General features: G+C 36.7%; 1 long non-coding RNA gene, 1 other non-coding gene and 1 pseudogene across 3 annotated transcripts; 1 reads left to right on the top strand and 2 right to left on the bottom strand.

Annotated features, from left to right (window-relative positions):
- Positions 1–6,621: 6,621 nt before the first annotated feature.
- LOC147926575 (S-protein homolog 7 pseudogene) lies at positions 6,622–7,142 on the bottom strand (annotated as a pseudogene). Its single transcript, XR_015582673.1, has one exon. The product of XR_015582673.1 is annotated as an S-protein homolog 7 pseudogene (transcript).
- Positions 7,143–9,690: 2,548 nt separating this feature from the next.
- Positions 9,691–9,797, top strand: LOC147926576 (small nucleolar RNA R71). The gene has a single exon (XR_015583155.1). It is a non-coding gene; the product is annotated as a small nucleolar RNA R71 (small nucleolar RNA).
- Positions 9,798–14,689: 4,892 nt separating this feature from the next.
- On the bottom strand, positions 14,690–15,641 carry LOC104746735 (uncharacterized). The gene is made up of 2 exons (XR_760955.2): positions 15,440–15,641; positions 14,690–15,055 (listed from the first exon to the last, which is right to left on the bottom strand). It is a non-coding gene; the product is annotated as an uncharacterized LOC104746735 (long non-coding RNA).
- Positions 15,642–15,911: the final 270 nt, after the last annotated feature.

The following is a 15,911-nucleotide window of genomic DNA, read 5'->3' on the forward strand; positions in this document are numbered from 1 at the left end:
ACCAAGATAGTACCATTATCTGAGACCTGATACTCTGAATCCACATCCTTAGAGGCATTCACCAGCCCCAAATCCTTCTCCTGAGCCAACCGCACCCTACTCAGAAGATATGCTATATCTACTGCTTCCAAACCCCAATGGTTCCTGTGAAACAGCACACAAACTCAAAGCACTGATCTCCCATACCAGAGACTCCATCTCCTGCTCCTGAGCCGAAACAACCCTCTTCCGACACAGAGCATCTGCAACCGTGTTAGCCTTACCAGGATGATAGGCTATCTCCAAATCATAATCCGCCACAAGCTCCATCCACCGCCTCTGTCTCAAATTTAACTCAGGCTGAGTGAATATATACATCACACTCTTATGATCTGTAAACACCTGTACCTTTGCACCATAAAGATAAGATCTCCAAATCTTCAGGGCAAAAACTACAGCACCCATCTCCAAGTCATGATTAGGATAGTTGCCTTCATGCACCCGCAACTGCCGCGAAGCATAGGCAATCACCTTCCCATGCTGCATCAGAACACATCCCAAACCAACTCTAGATGCATCTGTATAAACCACATAGGGTTCTCCCTGCTCACACTCTTCTGACCAGACAAAAAGAACATCCTTCCCTGTCAACTTAGTCATAGGACGTGCTCTGCTTGCAAACCCCTGCACAAATCTCCTGTAGTAACCTGCCAATCCAAGAAAACTCCTGATCTATGTGGTATTCTGCGGTCTAGGCCAATCCCTGATAGGCTGAATCTTCTCTGGATCTACTGAAACCCCCTCAGCAGAAACAATGTGACCCAGAAAGCCCATTTCACGCTGCCAAAAACTGCACTTGCTCAACTTAGCAAACAACTTCTGCTCCCGCAGCTTCTCCATAACTGCCCTCAAATGCACTACATGCTCCTCATGACTCTTAGAATAAACCAGGATATCGTCGATGAAAATAATGACAGACACATCTAGAAACTCCTGAAACACGCTGTTCATCAATCTCATAAACGTTGTTGGTACGTTAGTCAACCCAAAAAAAACATCTCCACAAACTCATAATGCCCATACCTCATCCTGAAAGCCGTCTTTCTCACATCTGCCTCATCCTCTAGCTGCTTCTTCAGCTCTGCCAGACAAACACTCAAGTATGCCGACATCAACTCGAAGCCACCTGAATGTCAACCCTCTTGTTCGTCCAAGAACCTCTAGTAACTTGTCTCTGAGGGAAAACTTCCACAAGATAGATTAATCCAAAATTAGCTTTCCGCTTAGCTATTCTCCACGGCAAATCATCAATACGAGCGTAATAAAACAAACAAGTACCATACGTTCGCATGTTCCGATTCACTGTATCAAATGCTTTGCAGACCGCCAACTTAACCTACTTGACTTGTTTCCCCCCAGCAAGCTTACCAAAACCTTAAATGTAGTAACCTTGTCCATCTCCAATGAACTTCATCCACCATCGTCGCAACGATTAGTTTATCCTGCCATGATGGCTTCTCGTGAATCTTATGTACTTGGCAACCATGCCCTTACCGGCTCATATCTGCTGCAGGTCTCCTTCCCGGGACTCCAGCACCACCGGCCACTCAATCCTAGCACATCAGCCACACATTCTTGACCACTCCGGTCATAAAACCCTGGCCCACCGGCCAACATAATCCTAAAATCCAAGATTAAACCACCATCACTCTCGAGGTCTACATTCCGTCGTTATGTTTATACTCACGTTCTATACATTGCTTGCTCCCAACTCTTTCACTCTTAGGTCGCAACCTTCGAGTCATACCGATCTCACTCTCAGACCAGCGTCTTCAAGTTATACCATCTCACTCTTGGACCACAATCCTCAAGATCTCAGTATCAGGGGAACTACTCATCCCCTCAGGAGAACAACATCCCCTCTACCACTCTCGGAGCCCTCAGCCCCTCGAGCTATCGGTATTCTGGGGAATCACCATCCCCTCAGGAGCAACAATCCTTAACGACTATAAACATCTCTCGACACAAGTACCTCATGTGGTCCGAGTATAACATTGCAATGTTACACCTGCCCACTCAACTTATAACATCCAACTGGATTAACCACCAAGCAGAGAAATATCTGCTCCAACTGCATATGTCCACCTATCTGCCTCTCTAGGCCCGATACCCCTTGAGAATAATCTCATACCGGTCATCTACAACCGCTCCATCCTCTTAACATAAGGTGGAAAGTCCTCAACATCCACAGCCCTCGGCTGCACACCGCCACAAGCGATCATCTCGACCCTGGGCTCCACCAGCTGCAACCCCACACCTGGGTTCCCAGCACCCCCGGCACGCTCACCGGCTAACCCTCTCTGGTCCCTCCTGATACGCTTGCGATCCTCTGACGTACCTCCTCATGGAACTCTAGACCACACACTCGCTGGCCTCGGGACCCGCCCGACAATGACCACGACCACGTCCCCGTCCACGACCAACAACTCAAACACCTTAACCACTGATCTTCCAAGAACAGAGGCTAACAAGCAGAAAACAAATCAATACAACACAAAGAAACATAACAATAACTCACCATGGAATCTCATTGAAGGCTCGAAGAGGATGTTCTAGGACTCCATGCCACACACAATTGACTAACTCACATAATCAATCAAGACATGCAATCCCAAACATTTACAACAGAAACCTAGTGAACCCAAACCTAGAACCGTAAGGGCTCTGATACCAAAATGAAACGACCGACTTTTTAAAAAATAATAATAATAATAATAAATAATAAATATAATATAATAAAATAAACTACAGCTAGTGGTCCCATGACCACTAGCCACCTAACCACAAACACAGTCAACAGCGGAAATAACCAACCAATATTCAATAATAATCCAATAATAAAATATCACCATATTCCAACATAATCAATATCCAAAACAACATGAATCATAGAACCAGCAACCTAGCAATGTTCTAATGACCCAACTCTAGCAACCTAGCAATGCCAGACAACATAAAACCGAGCTCCTAGAACATCCTCCTCTTCATTGCCTTGATTCCACGATCACACTTTGCCTTTACCTGCAACACAAACACATATTGCAATGCATGAGTATTTTATAAACACTCAGTAAGGCAATCCTCCCATCTACTGGGCTATACACACAAGCAATAGAGACATCTCTAACCATCAAACAACATTCAACAATCAACAATAACAAACCAGGACTCTGCATCGACCGACACCAGGTGGAGGTTGCGTCGACCGACACAAGATCTGCGTCGACCGATGCAAGGTTAACTTGCATCGACCGATGCAAGATATGCATCGACCAACGCATGCTCGACATAACACGAAAACCCTAGAGTTTACACGCCGTCCTCGCATCTGCATCGACCGACACACAAAGTGCATCGACCGATGCAATGCCGAGCATCGTTTTCCTCCGAAGCTTCTCGCCGGATCTTCGTTCCTGCAACCACGAAACTTGATCCCATGCCACAAGAAAGATTCCCAACATCCCAAATAACAATCTAACCAGCCTAACAACACATAACAAGCAAATCAGAGAGATCTCTAGCTTAGATAAGCCATGGTCATGCACTTACCTTTGCCATAGAAGAATCTGAACCTTAAACAAACAAGAACAAGCCTCTAGGAAGCTCTTACAACGATCCCAGCTACAGATCTCTACAGGAACGCCTCCAATCTCCCAGAATTCTCAAGAACACTCAGGAACAACTTTTCTCTCTTTCTCTTTTCTCAAAAACGGCCACACAACCACGAATGAGACAAAAACTCGCATCTAAGGGGGTTCCTTAACCCAAAACGCAGCGTTTGACTTAAGTCAAAACACACAGAATTGAACATGCATCGACCGATGCACCATCTGCATCGACCGATGCAACTCCCAAACCGGGATTTCGGTTCATGGATGTTACAGGAAACAGTTTATGTATACTTTTATTTAAGGAATGTTAAATATTGACTTTGTTGAGATTTTACAATTAAACGAGGTTATATATTGGTTTGAGTTTATAAATGAGAATTAGGGTTTAGATTTTACAATTAAAATGAAATTATTTTGGTTTGGATTTACAAATGAGGTAGTTAGGATTTAGATTTTACAATTAGAACAAAATTATATGTCGGTTTGGGTTTACAAATGAGATGGTTAGGGTTTAGATTTTACAATTAGAACGAAATTAATTATCGGTTTGGGTTTACAAATGAGATGGTTAGGGTTTAGATTATACAATTAGAACGAAATTTTATATTGGTTGGATTTATAAAAGAACGGTTTAAGTTTTTTATTTTATAATAATGTTTACAGATTTTATTTTTTTATTTTATAAGGAGGTAAATGAATAGGTTCACCCCCAAGTATCGTCCAAAGAACTTCCCTGAAATTTGACTTTCACCTAACTTTATTATTTATATAAACATCGATAAAACCCGTCCCACTATATAACCCCGTTCCAAGATATTTTAACTTGCACTATAACATCTTAATTTTTAATACTTATTATTTTGTGTTATAAATATTAGATTGAGTTGATATGTTATTTATTAAGATAAAAAACCGGAATAAACCAAATAAAAGTTTTTTAATTTTGAATGTCTGATAAATTAAACTTTCTACTCATTTGTATTTTGAATCATTTTGGTGTCTTTTATAGTATGACTCTGAACCATTGCCCAATTTTTTTAGGTGATGCGAGATATTGTACCCGTATTTTTTAATTCATATATTGAGTAATATATATCCATTTTTAAAAAATTTTATTACATCATATGCAGAAAAAATCATAATTTTATTATCGAAATGTATTATAGAATAATTCAAGATAATTTAAATATAAATTCATATAAAATGAAAAGGAATCATATTATGTTTGAAATAAGGTGAAAATATTTCTTTATTTTTTTAAATCTTACCTATAATTAGTTTTGAATTTTTTGGTAACTAATATTAAAGTCAATGCATTGAATGCTAATTGTTTCCAAACTGATTTTTTTTGTCAAAAGTTGCTCAAGAATTAATTTCATTCAATCATGTCTAATTATCATTCAATTATGTCATTGCAATATTATGAGCTAATGTTTTTTACTATTAGTTTTTAAAAATGAAATATTTAGTCAACTATTAAATCCAAAATGTTTTTGATTATCATTTTTATAACCTATTTACTTATTAAAAGTAAATTAAAATTCACAAACAAGAAAAAAATATTTATTTATTTAGCACTTTTATCATTTTACTCATTGCATTTTTAAGCATAGGATTAGTTTAAATTAAATCGATTAGTCTAAAAAATCTTGCTTTATCTCTTTAATGGTATAATGATATAGATGATAATGTGAAAAAAAAAAATGTGAATTTGATTTTTAGAAACACAAAAAGACATCAAAACTGTCTACACCACCTTAAAATTATTTTCCAAGTTCAAATATTTCACGGGTAATACAGAAAACAAACGCAAATTTAAATAAACTAAAAAAACTTTACTTATAGTTTTTTTTATACAGACAAATCTTAAATCTCAAATAATAATTTTACTCATAATATTTTATTTAAGTTGATATATGCCGCACATAGTGGGGGTTGGTACCTAGTTAGTTTTATTATCTAAGTTGAACCATGAGTTATGATCCAATTAAAAAATGAAGATAAATATTAACAATAGTGGAAATTGAACTTGAGTTTGGGGATCAAATTAAAGGCCAAAATCTAACCAACTAAGCTATACGAACATATAAACTAATTACAAACAATTTACGAAATGATGAGATTTAAACATTTTTAGTTTTCCAATATGCTAAAAATTGTTGAAAGTTGTGAAAACAAAAACTGTCAAAGCATAAAAGTGAAAAACAAGAAAGAAAAAAAAGAAGAAAAGAAACTCACTTTCATGTGAATAGCGAGGAGTCTATGACAGCTAAACAAAATTTGATTATTCATATAGTTCTATTGATCGAAATCTCAATTCAATTTATGTTTTTACTATGATATGTAAATAATATTTTCAAATATGTTTTTTCACACAGCTAGAGCCCTATATTGATTTCATCAAACCATCAAAAATAATGTTAAATCGCTGAATCAATCATTAGATGGGCAAAACTTCCCCAGCCAACCAACAATAGTGGATGTTGGGGTGCTTTATGAACTAAATGAATGAGAATCTTAATGCTTGTTATAATTTTTTGAAACAGATCAAATGTTTAGTTTAAAGTAATTTACTTTTGTAGAAAATTGTTGCTACGAAAGTAGTTTACAAACCTTGATCTTGGAGAATTGTAACCAGTTTCTGTCAAAATTTTGATCTTCATGCTTTGATTCTATAGTTCATTTGGAAATTAATAAATCAAAAGATTTTTTTTAATTCAAATGCTTGCAGTGTCATTTGTTTTTTTTTGCATGCCAGATCGGATACAAATTATTGAACTAATTTGGACCTATCAGTTTTAGACATATTATTTGTTTAGTTAGATATAATTCATTTTCTTCTAATTATAAAAATCCCATTTAAAGGCAATTCAACTTGTAATCAAACAATTATATTCTTTTTATGGTGTATATTGTAAATTAGGATTTCATATTGCATAAATTACAAACTGATTTTAGGTTTTGCATATAATTTCAAAATCCAATATATTAAGTATTATTTCCTCATATCATGAAATTCATTAACATCAAAAAGACAATATGGCTTTAAGACTAAGATTTTACCAACTGTACATAAACTTTTCATGATAATAATCATTTGAGAGATACATTCCATCCTCTCTAACATCCCAAAACGTTACCTCACCAAATTTAATGCCCAAATGAGAATCTTCGTTGTAAGCAGTAATGGTAACAGAAGATTTAAAACCCACTCCATGTGATAGTTTGCAGTCAAACTTAGTCCCACCAAAAAATTTATCCCCAAACTTAAAGGAATATAAGTATGAACGACCTATTGAGTGGATACCAAGATCGTCTTGATCAGATATACAATGAATCGTCAAAATATCATCACTCCTGTTGAGAAAATTCAAGATAATTACTTTGTTTTTTGGAAAAAACTTGCTAGCATTGTTCGATCCAAAACTCAAAGCAACAATGATTAAAACGAAAAATGTATTCATGATTTAGAGCTATCTTATATTTATATATATATATATATATATATAGTTTTGTATAAGTTGGTAAAACCAAGTCACCCAAGTAGTATATATATACATTAGATTTCAAAATTAATATCCTTACATATCTTAAAAGGAATCTTTGACTCTTTTATTTTGGTAACACCTTAATTAAAAAGAGTAAATGATAGGAACAAATATTGTTCAAAAGAGTAAATGATAGGATATTAATTTAAAAGGAAACTTAGGTATATTTGTTCCTATCATTTAAACAATATTTTTTCTTTTTAATGTGCATTGGATTTGCAAGGATATTAATTTAAATGATAGGAACAACATTGCATACCTTAAAACAACATTCAGGTATGCAAGGATAATAGATGGACATTGGATATGCAAGGATATTGTTTAAATGATAGGAACAACATTTACTCTTTTTAATGTGCATTGGATGTATAGATTGAACAATATTGTTTAAATGATAGGAACCTAAGTTTCAATATATACATCCAATTGGATGTATAGATTGAACAATATTGTTTAAATGATAGGAACCTAAGTTTCAATATATACATCCAATGCACATTAAAAAGAGTCACTACAGGAAAACAGTCGATTAGCGACTACACTTAATGACTATATATGTAGTCGCCAAATTTGCCGACTGAATTGCGACTACATGATGACTTCGCTTTGACTGATAGAGATTAGTCGCTATGTCGTCGTTAACTTACGACCGAGGTCGTAGAGAGAAGAGAGAAACTTTAATTGTCTACATTGCATTCACTTAGATTAATTCTTACAAGACCACACACACACATACATATACTACTTCTACTTGACACACACACACAATTGCACCCATGCTTCTAGATAATACTCCTACTAACTACTCTCTTACACAAGACAAGTAGCCACCCTACACATTGACTCTAATTCCTCCTTGATTTACTCTTCTTACACAACACTTGGATTCTAACTTGGACTTGGTGTTTTAGTTAACACAACCATTCTTGTTGGACCTCCTTAACTACAGAAACACAAAACACTTATTCATATGGGCTTCACCATCACCGATGGCCCAACTCACAAAACACAAATCCATATGGTTTGTTGACCTTCTTCTCCACCTTTGACTCCTCTCTTCACGACATTTCTTCTCCGACAACGTTTTCTTCTTCACGGGAGCTTTGCTTCTTCTTCTTTGTTCTTCGACTTACTGATTTTTCTTTGTTGCAGATTTAATCAAGAACTCAATTCTTAACACCCACCTATGACATGCACTACCCTCTCATCTTCCAGAGCCTAAGCTTGAGCTCCTTTAGCTATCTCCTCCTTCTCTTTGGTCCTTTCTGTTACTAAATCAGTTAAAAACTTTTGATATTGAGGCACAAGTGCAAATGCATCAAGCAAATGCATCCTAAATTCAATCTCCTTGACTTGTTTTTCGAACAGAGCTTTATACTTCTCAGTAAGCTGCTTCTTAAACCTCACTGGAAATGGTAGAGGTGGCTTGTATGGTGGAGGAATGAATCTCACTGGTTTATCCTTGGGAGCAGCAGGTTCTTTAATAGCTTCATGATCAGAATGCTTGGCTGACTTAATTGGATCATTGAGCACCACGACAGGATCCTTTATCTGAACTTCATCTTGAAGCAAATCCTCCCCATCTAAACTCTCATTGTCCTCAGTGAGCCGTACATCTACAGCTTGGGTGGTGATGGCATGGATAGTAGCATAGTCCTTGGGGTTTTGAACTGCTTTCCAGGTAGTTGGCCAGTTGTTGGAGTAGAAGTAGAAACAGTCTTGCCTTCCATATACTTCATCTTGGAGTTAAGAGCTTCAAACTTGACATTCAGATCATTGTAAGAACATTCCATCCGCTGACTGAGTTCAGCAAACTTCTTAGCAGTATCCAGAGAACCACTAGCTTGACCTTGAAGAAGTTGTTGCATCATGTGCTTCATTTCTTGACCTGGAGCTTGAGTAGGTTGAACTTGTTGAGGTGAAAATCCTGGTGGTGGTCCGGAAGGAGCTTGATAACCTTGCTGAAACTGTTGTTTAGGTATGAATCCTTGATTGTAAGACACAAAAGGTTTTTACGGACCCTGTTGTTGCTGCTGAGGGGGGTACACCTGATCTTGTGAATTAGCAATGTTGGTATTGCGGTAAGACAAATTGGGATTTGCCTTGTATTGGTTGTAACCTTTGTTGTATCCACCTTGATTCTAGACGTAACTGATTTCTTCAGACTCCTCGCCCTCCCGTCTTGAACTTGGAAATGGTCATACTCAGATACGAAGTGGATGCTCTTCTGTTGATTTAGCAAGAGGAGGTCAAGCTTGTCATTCAAATTCTTGAGGTCCTTCATGTACTTCGCCTCAGAACCAGACTCTCCTCTAACGGTGCGGTCATAATCCTCTTTATAATTGCCATCAGACTGGGCGAGGTTTTCAACGAGTTTCCATCCTTCATCGGCGTCCTTGTTCAGGAAGATGTCGTTTGAAACAGTGTCAAGCAGCATACGTATCTTTGGTAGCACACCACGGTACAGAGTGCTCAGCAATGACTTGTTGCTGAATCCGTGATGTGGACACTGGCTCTGGTAACCCTTGAAACGCTCCCAGGCTTCACAGAATGATTATGAGTTCCTCTGAGCAAAGCCAGAGATGTCATTCCTGAGACGTGTTGTTCTGGCGTTGGAGAAGAACTTGGCCAAGAAGGCTTTCTTGCAGTTGTCCCAAGTGGTGATTGATCCTTTGGGACTGTTTTTCTCCCATTGATGAGCTTTGTCTCCCAGGGAGAATGGGAAGAGTCACAACTTGTAACCATCCTCACTCACTCCGTTGATCTTGGTGAGACTGCACATACGGTCGAACTCGTCTAAGTGGTCGAGTGGATCCTCCATAGGCAACCCTTGAAACTTGTTTCTTTGGATCATGGAGATCAGACCACTTTTGATTTCGAAGTTGTTATTCTGCACAGCGGGAGGGACGGTTCCAGCACACTAAGTATGAGTGTTCGGTGTATCTCCAGCGCCAATGTGTCGCAGTCTCGGATTGGGTCCGTTAGGTTGTTCCATAGTGACTGGTGCGGGATGATCAGTGAAAGTACGATCTTGTCGTGGTCTTTGCATTCGATTGATGCCGTCGATAGCAGGAAGGAGATTTTGATGCCCTCTTGATCTGGTGTGCATGCAAGGTTGCAATCAACATGTACCTAAGATGCAAAACAAACAAGCAGACAACCAAAACAAGTGAGTACTCAGAATAATTGTGTAACAGAACTTAATCTTGCAAACCTTGAAATCTTAAATGTAGCAAAACGAATCCTAAATGGCAATGGCGCCAAATTGATACTAGGATTTTTGTATGTCCTAGAAGGTTCAATTAACCTTATATAGTTGTAATACTTAAGGTGTCAATCCAAATGGGATGTTGCTAGCAATCAAGAAATCACAAGTCAAGCCAATTCAAAGAGTGGTTTTATCTATAACAAACCTAGAATGATAAGAATGCAAAACGGAAATGAGTTACAGAACTAGAAACGATAATGCATGACAAGAAGCGAAAATGAATGAAAACAGAAATGAGTCTAAGCATGAACTAAACAACAAGAAGCAAAACAGTCTCAGGATTGTAATAAAAATCAGAAAGATAGAATTCCCAAGGATGGCAGTAATTGATGTCGGTGGAGTATCCTAGTGTACAAAGTGTTTAACATACCACAAGCAAACTATCCCTAAACAATGAAAATCACTGGCTTAGCTAATCCAATCTCTTGACAGAAGCTACTCAGACTCAACCACTTCCAAACCTAGCTCTCGCTAGAGAAACATGATCAAGCATGGCATGACAAACAAATTCATTCATGTCAACAAACATCCTAGACAACTAATCTCTTAGGCTAGGAACGTGAGTCTCTGGCACTAGTTGGTCAGACATTTCATCAAACACCTTCTGGGCGTGGAAATATCTAAGACCTAGTTCCAATTGATCAGAGAGAAACTAGTATTTCTAACTTTAGTCCAGAAGGGAATCATACAAATCAAAGCTTAAACACCCTGCATCCTAAGATCATCCACCTAATCTACCCCATCCTCAAGAACTCTAACACTACTCGGATCAAGAAATCATTGTCAACAATACAAACTCAGAAAACATTGAATCAAACATCATTAGATAGATAAAAATGGGAAGAACAACTTTGTAGAAGAAATCAAATGCAAAAACTGAATAAACTCAAAGATGTCGGATTACAAAATCTGAGAACGTTTTTGGTGGCTAGGTAAAACCTTAAGAAAAGAACAAAAACGAGATAAAAGATTTTTTGGGCAAAGACTTAACAAAATGTATATATAGTCTAACATGGAAAACCCTAAAACATAAAATGACAAGATAGAGCGTCGGTTCGGGAATCGGGTTGTCCAAGTCGAGTGTCGTCAGTCCTAGGAGTGCGTCGGTCGAGCTGGGTCGAGTGGAGGGGTGTTGGCTCGACCCAGAGTGGTGTTGGCTCGACCCCGAGTGGTGTTGGCTCGACCCAGAGTGGTGTTGGCTCGAGCTGGGTGTATACGCATCCACTAAAAGAATGATAACTCTTGAACCACACCTCCGATTGGCTTGAAACAAACTGCGTTGGAAATATGACTCAATTCCCTACAACTTTAATGCAGACATCGAAAACTGAATCCCACTCGAGTGGAACGGCTCGAGCCAACACCACTCTGCGTCGATTGGTGAGTTTGGCGGAATAGATGAGAGTGGCTCGAGCGTGAGAGCCAACACCACTCTGGGTCGAACGGGGTGGAGTGGTTGGCGGATCCGGTGGCTCGAGCGAGACGTGTGAGATGGTGGTGTTGACTCAAACAAGGTGGGTCGAGTCGCACAGGTTCAGCAGTGGCTCGATTGGTGAGTTCGGCAGTGGCTCGATTGGTGAGTTTGGCGGAAGAGACGAGAGTGGCTCGAGCGTCTGAGTTTGGCGGACGCGACGAGAGTGGCTCGAGTGTGAGAGTTCGGCGGAAGCAACGAGAGTGGCTCGAGCGTGTGAGTTCGGCGGAAGTGACGAGAGTGGCTCGAGCGTGTGAGTTTGGCGGAAGCGACGAGAGTGGCTCGAACGTGTGAGTTTGACTGGTAGTTTGAATGGTAGTTTCCGACGTCTCCTAGATACCTGAAATACTCCAAGATGCACAATGTATGCAAGGATGATGCAAAAACTACCTAAATATGCAAAGTGTATAAAAGAGGCTAGAAAATGATGCAAAACAACTAGTTATCCTAGCTAAATGCATGAAAAATACATGCTTAGGAAAGGCAAAATATAGACATATCATAAAATGTAAGAAGAAGAAAAAATTCTAAATTAATTAGACAAAAATTAATGAATTGAGAATCTGAAAACTAAATAAATTAAAAATTATTATTTAAAATACAATAATTTATAATTTAGTTTCACGGTGTACTGCGGGTGAAATCCTAGTAGATTTGAAAATCCAAACGAAAATCATGTATACTTAAATCATTATTATTGATTGTTGATTTTAAAATCCTTATCAAAATCATGATTGATTACAACACAATGACACTTTTATCTCTTTGTCGATTAAAAGACTCCTGAATATCTGAAAAGACTTAACTATAAAGTGAATCGAATTTAGCATCATTTTATTGGTTACCCAAATCTCCATCTTTGATTTATTAATATAGCTCCGATCTAATAATATTGAGAGTTGTTCGTCTCTAACAACTGATAGCATCATACGACTAGGAATCTGAGTTAGAGGAGGACACAAATGTTTAAATCTCTCTGCTGTAAAATCAAATCTGAGCAAGTAATGACAACCTTCTTTTCTTCCAGCAGCTAGCAAGTAAAGATTTCCTCTCAGAGACGAACCCCAATGTAATTATTTGCTAGTATGCGGCTGTCGAGAACGACCTTATCAAGAACCCTCCAAGAACAAGAGCTAAACTTATTTATTTTATTTTTTTCTGAAAATATTAAGTAAATATATGGTCTCATTTTGGCCTGGGCAAATCCGAATCCAAAAATCCGAACCGTATCTAAACCGAAATAAGCGGATTGAAACCGAACCGAAATTAAAGAAATAACCGATCAGTTCTTGGTTTCCATTATTTTGGATATCAGATATTATCCGACCAAAACTGATATCTAATAGATATCCAAATATAACGAACATAAAAAATATGTTTGATATTCCAATAAATATGCCGCATATTTATGTATCTGTATGGTTCTATGAAAACCTTGTCATTTTCAATTTTTTTTTTAAAGACTCTTTTAGTATGGCTATTTGGATACAATAAGATTAAAAAAGTATCTGAATAAAACTTTATCCAATAACTTTTAGTTTAAATTTGGTTATCGACAATCATATCCGAACCGATCCAAAATCCGAATTATTCGAATTGAAATCGATCCGAATTTTATAAACACTCAAATAGATGTTAGAGTAAATATCCAAAAACCCCAAAATCCGAATTAACCGAACCAAATCCGATCCGATATCCGAATGCCTAGATCTTGTAAAGAACCGATCGATTATTTCCTTAATTTTGATTCGGTTTCAGTCCGTTTATTTTGGTTTGGATACGACTCGGATTTTTGGATTTATGCTCAGCCCCAAAAGGAAATCCTTTACAAGAAAAACAACAATTGACTCTAACATCCGTTATAATCAATATTTTTAAAAATCCTTTATAAACGCCCAGGCCTTGTGACTCATTAACATTATAAATGAATAATTATATAAAATTATCAGTTTAAATAGTTTAGTAAAATATGATTCTTTGTGTTGTTGTTTTTTTTAAAAATTTACTTTAATTTTTTTATAGTTCATTTCTAGTATTTTTACTAAGGAAACTTTTGGTGTCTTATTCAAAACATGACAATTGTTGTTTTACTTGTAAAGGATCTTCAAAAATATTGATTATAACGGAATATTATTTTTAAATATATTTTTGAAAAGCCAAATTAAAAAAAAAAATATATATATATATATATATATATATATATATATATATATATATAAATTAATAGTTTAGCTATGAAAAAGCACCTCATAACTACAATTATTTCCGTAACAATGGATTTTACTAGTGATTTCTCACTTTTGCCTTTTGGTAAGTATAAAACATATTCATCATTTTTTTAATGTGTATACTGTATAAAGTTCATTTATAGAGTTATTAATTTACCAATTCTTAAGCAGAACCATAATAAAAATTGGAAGATTTTCAAAAATACCTCTTTTCCTATGTTACTTTTCAAAAATATTTTTTCATGGTGTCCATTTTCAAAAATACCCTTTTTAATATATAAAATGACTAAATTTTAAAGTCTAAACCCCAAATACTAAACCCTACACCCTTAAATATATTGATTTATCGAGTTTTAATTTTTTATTAATTTATCACTAATTTTAAATTTAATTTATATTTAAAATATGGAGTAAATTCTTAGATAAAGTATAAATATTAATCATTTTCTAGGAAAATTTGTCAATAGTTATCACAAAATTTATTATAAATTTCCAAATTATATATTACCAAATGAAGATTATAATGGAGAAACCAAATTGGTGGTTACTTAAAAGAGGAAAAATGACAATGCTTAGTATAATAATCCAAAAAAGTACATAAGATAAAGGTTATTTACCCATTAGAAAAAACTAAAACCGACACATTATCTCCTCCTTTCTTCTTTTCTAATTCTTTTTAATCTCATCGATTTGATATGTCTCTTATTGATTCTTCTATCCCTTCGTCTTCTTCTTATTCTTATCCTCCTGTGGAATCCGGTGTTCACGCAGTCACTAAGGCAAGCAGTCTCATACGATTGAAAACGACCAAAAACTTTTCTCAGGGCCATTATATAGAAAACCAAGATCTGCCCCATCACATATGGTCTCACTCCCTATTGGGAAAATTGCTACCCATTAAAAACAAAAGACAGAGAAATAATGGTTAGGTAACTGTGTTTCTATATATTACTTGAGATTGAAAATGATATGATATGTAAACGCAAATTGACCAACTAAATGAAAGTTATGAAGACAATTACCAAGCATCTCTCTACTTTATGTATGAATCGTAAATTAATGGCTTTGTTTAAGATCCTCAATCTCTCAAAATCAAATGGAAAGATTTCAATGCTTAAAGATGGATAAAACTTACCACATGAGCACCAATTAACAGATTTCTAGATTTGATTCTGTTTATTTGGAACACATGCTGGCCATAGAAATATATGATATTGAAAGCCCTCACTAACGACACAACATACTATTACAAGTGAGAAGAAAGATAAACTTACATCGCAAGCAGCTTCGCATCAGCTGAGACATTATAGGCTAATATAGATCTGTTTTTTTTATATGCTTTGACTCTTTTCGTTTCCATAATTTCGTATGACATGCTATAATACTTCCATCACGTTCTACGATTAGAAAAAAAAAATCTTCGGTTGTTAGCCGTGGTAGTGAAAAAAAAGATTTTAAAACTTGCAGTGCCAAACTATAATTTTACCAATGTTTGCAGCAATGCAAAGAGCTTCATTGCCTTCACTGTCTTCAGAAAATCTTGTGACAACCCGTCCCGTGAACTCCACTAGCCTCACTGCTAGCCCACTAGCCTCACTGTTAGCCGTCCCAACGGATCCCAAGCTGGCTCTGCAGGGCATCGATCATAACCCATCACTGTGGATGATATCCCAATCTACCAGTAGGTTATTGGTGCGCCAGGCGTTCCTCGAACCCTGGTTCCCACCCTTTAACAATCTTCCCACA

This window comes from Camelina sativa, chromosome 15, assembly GCF_030686135.1.
Source record: "Camelina sativa cultivar CO46 ecotype springtype chromosome 15, ASM3068613v1".
Lineage (NCBI taxonomy): Eukaryota > Viridiplantae > Streptophyta > Magnoliopsida > Brassicales > Brassicaceae > Camelina > Camelina sativa.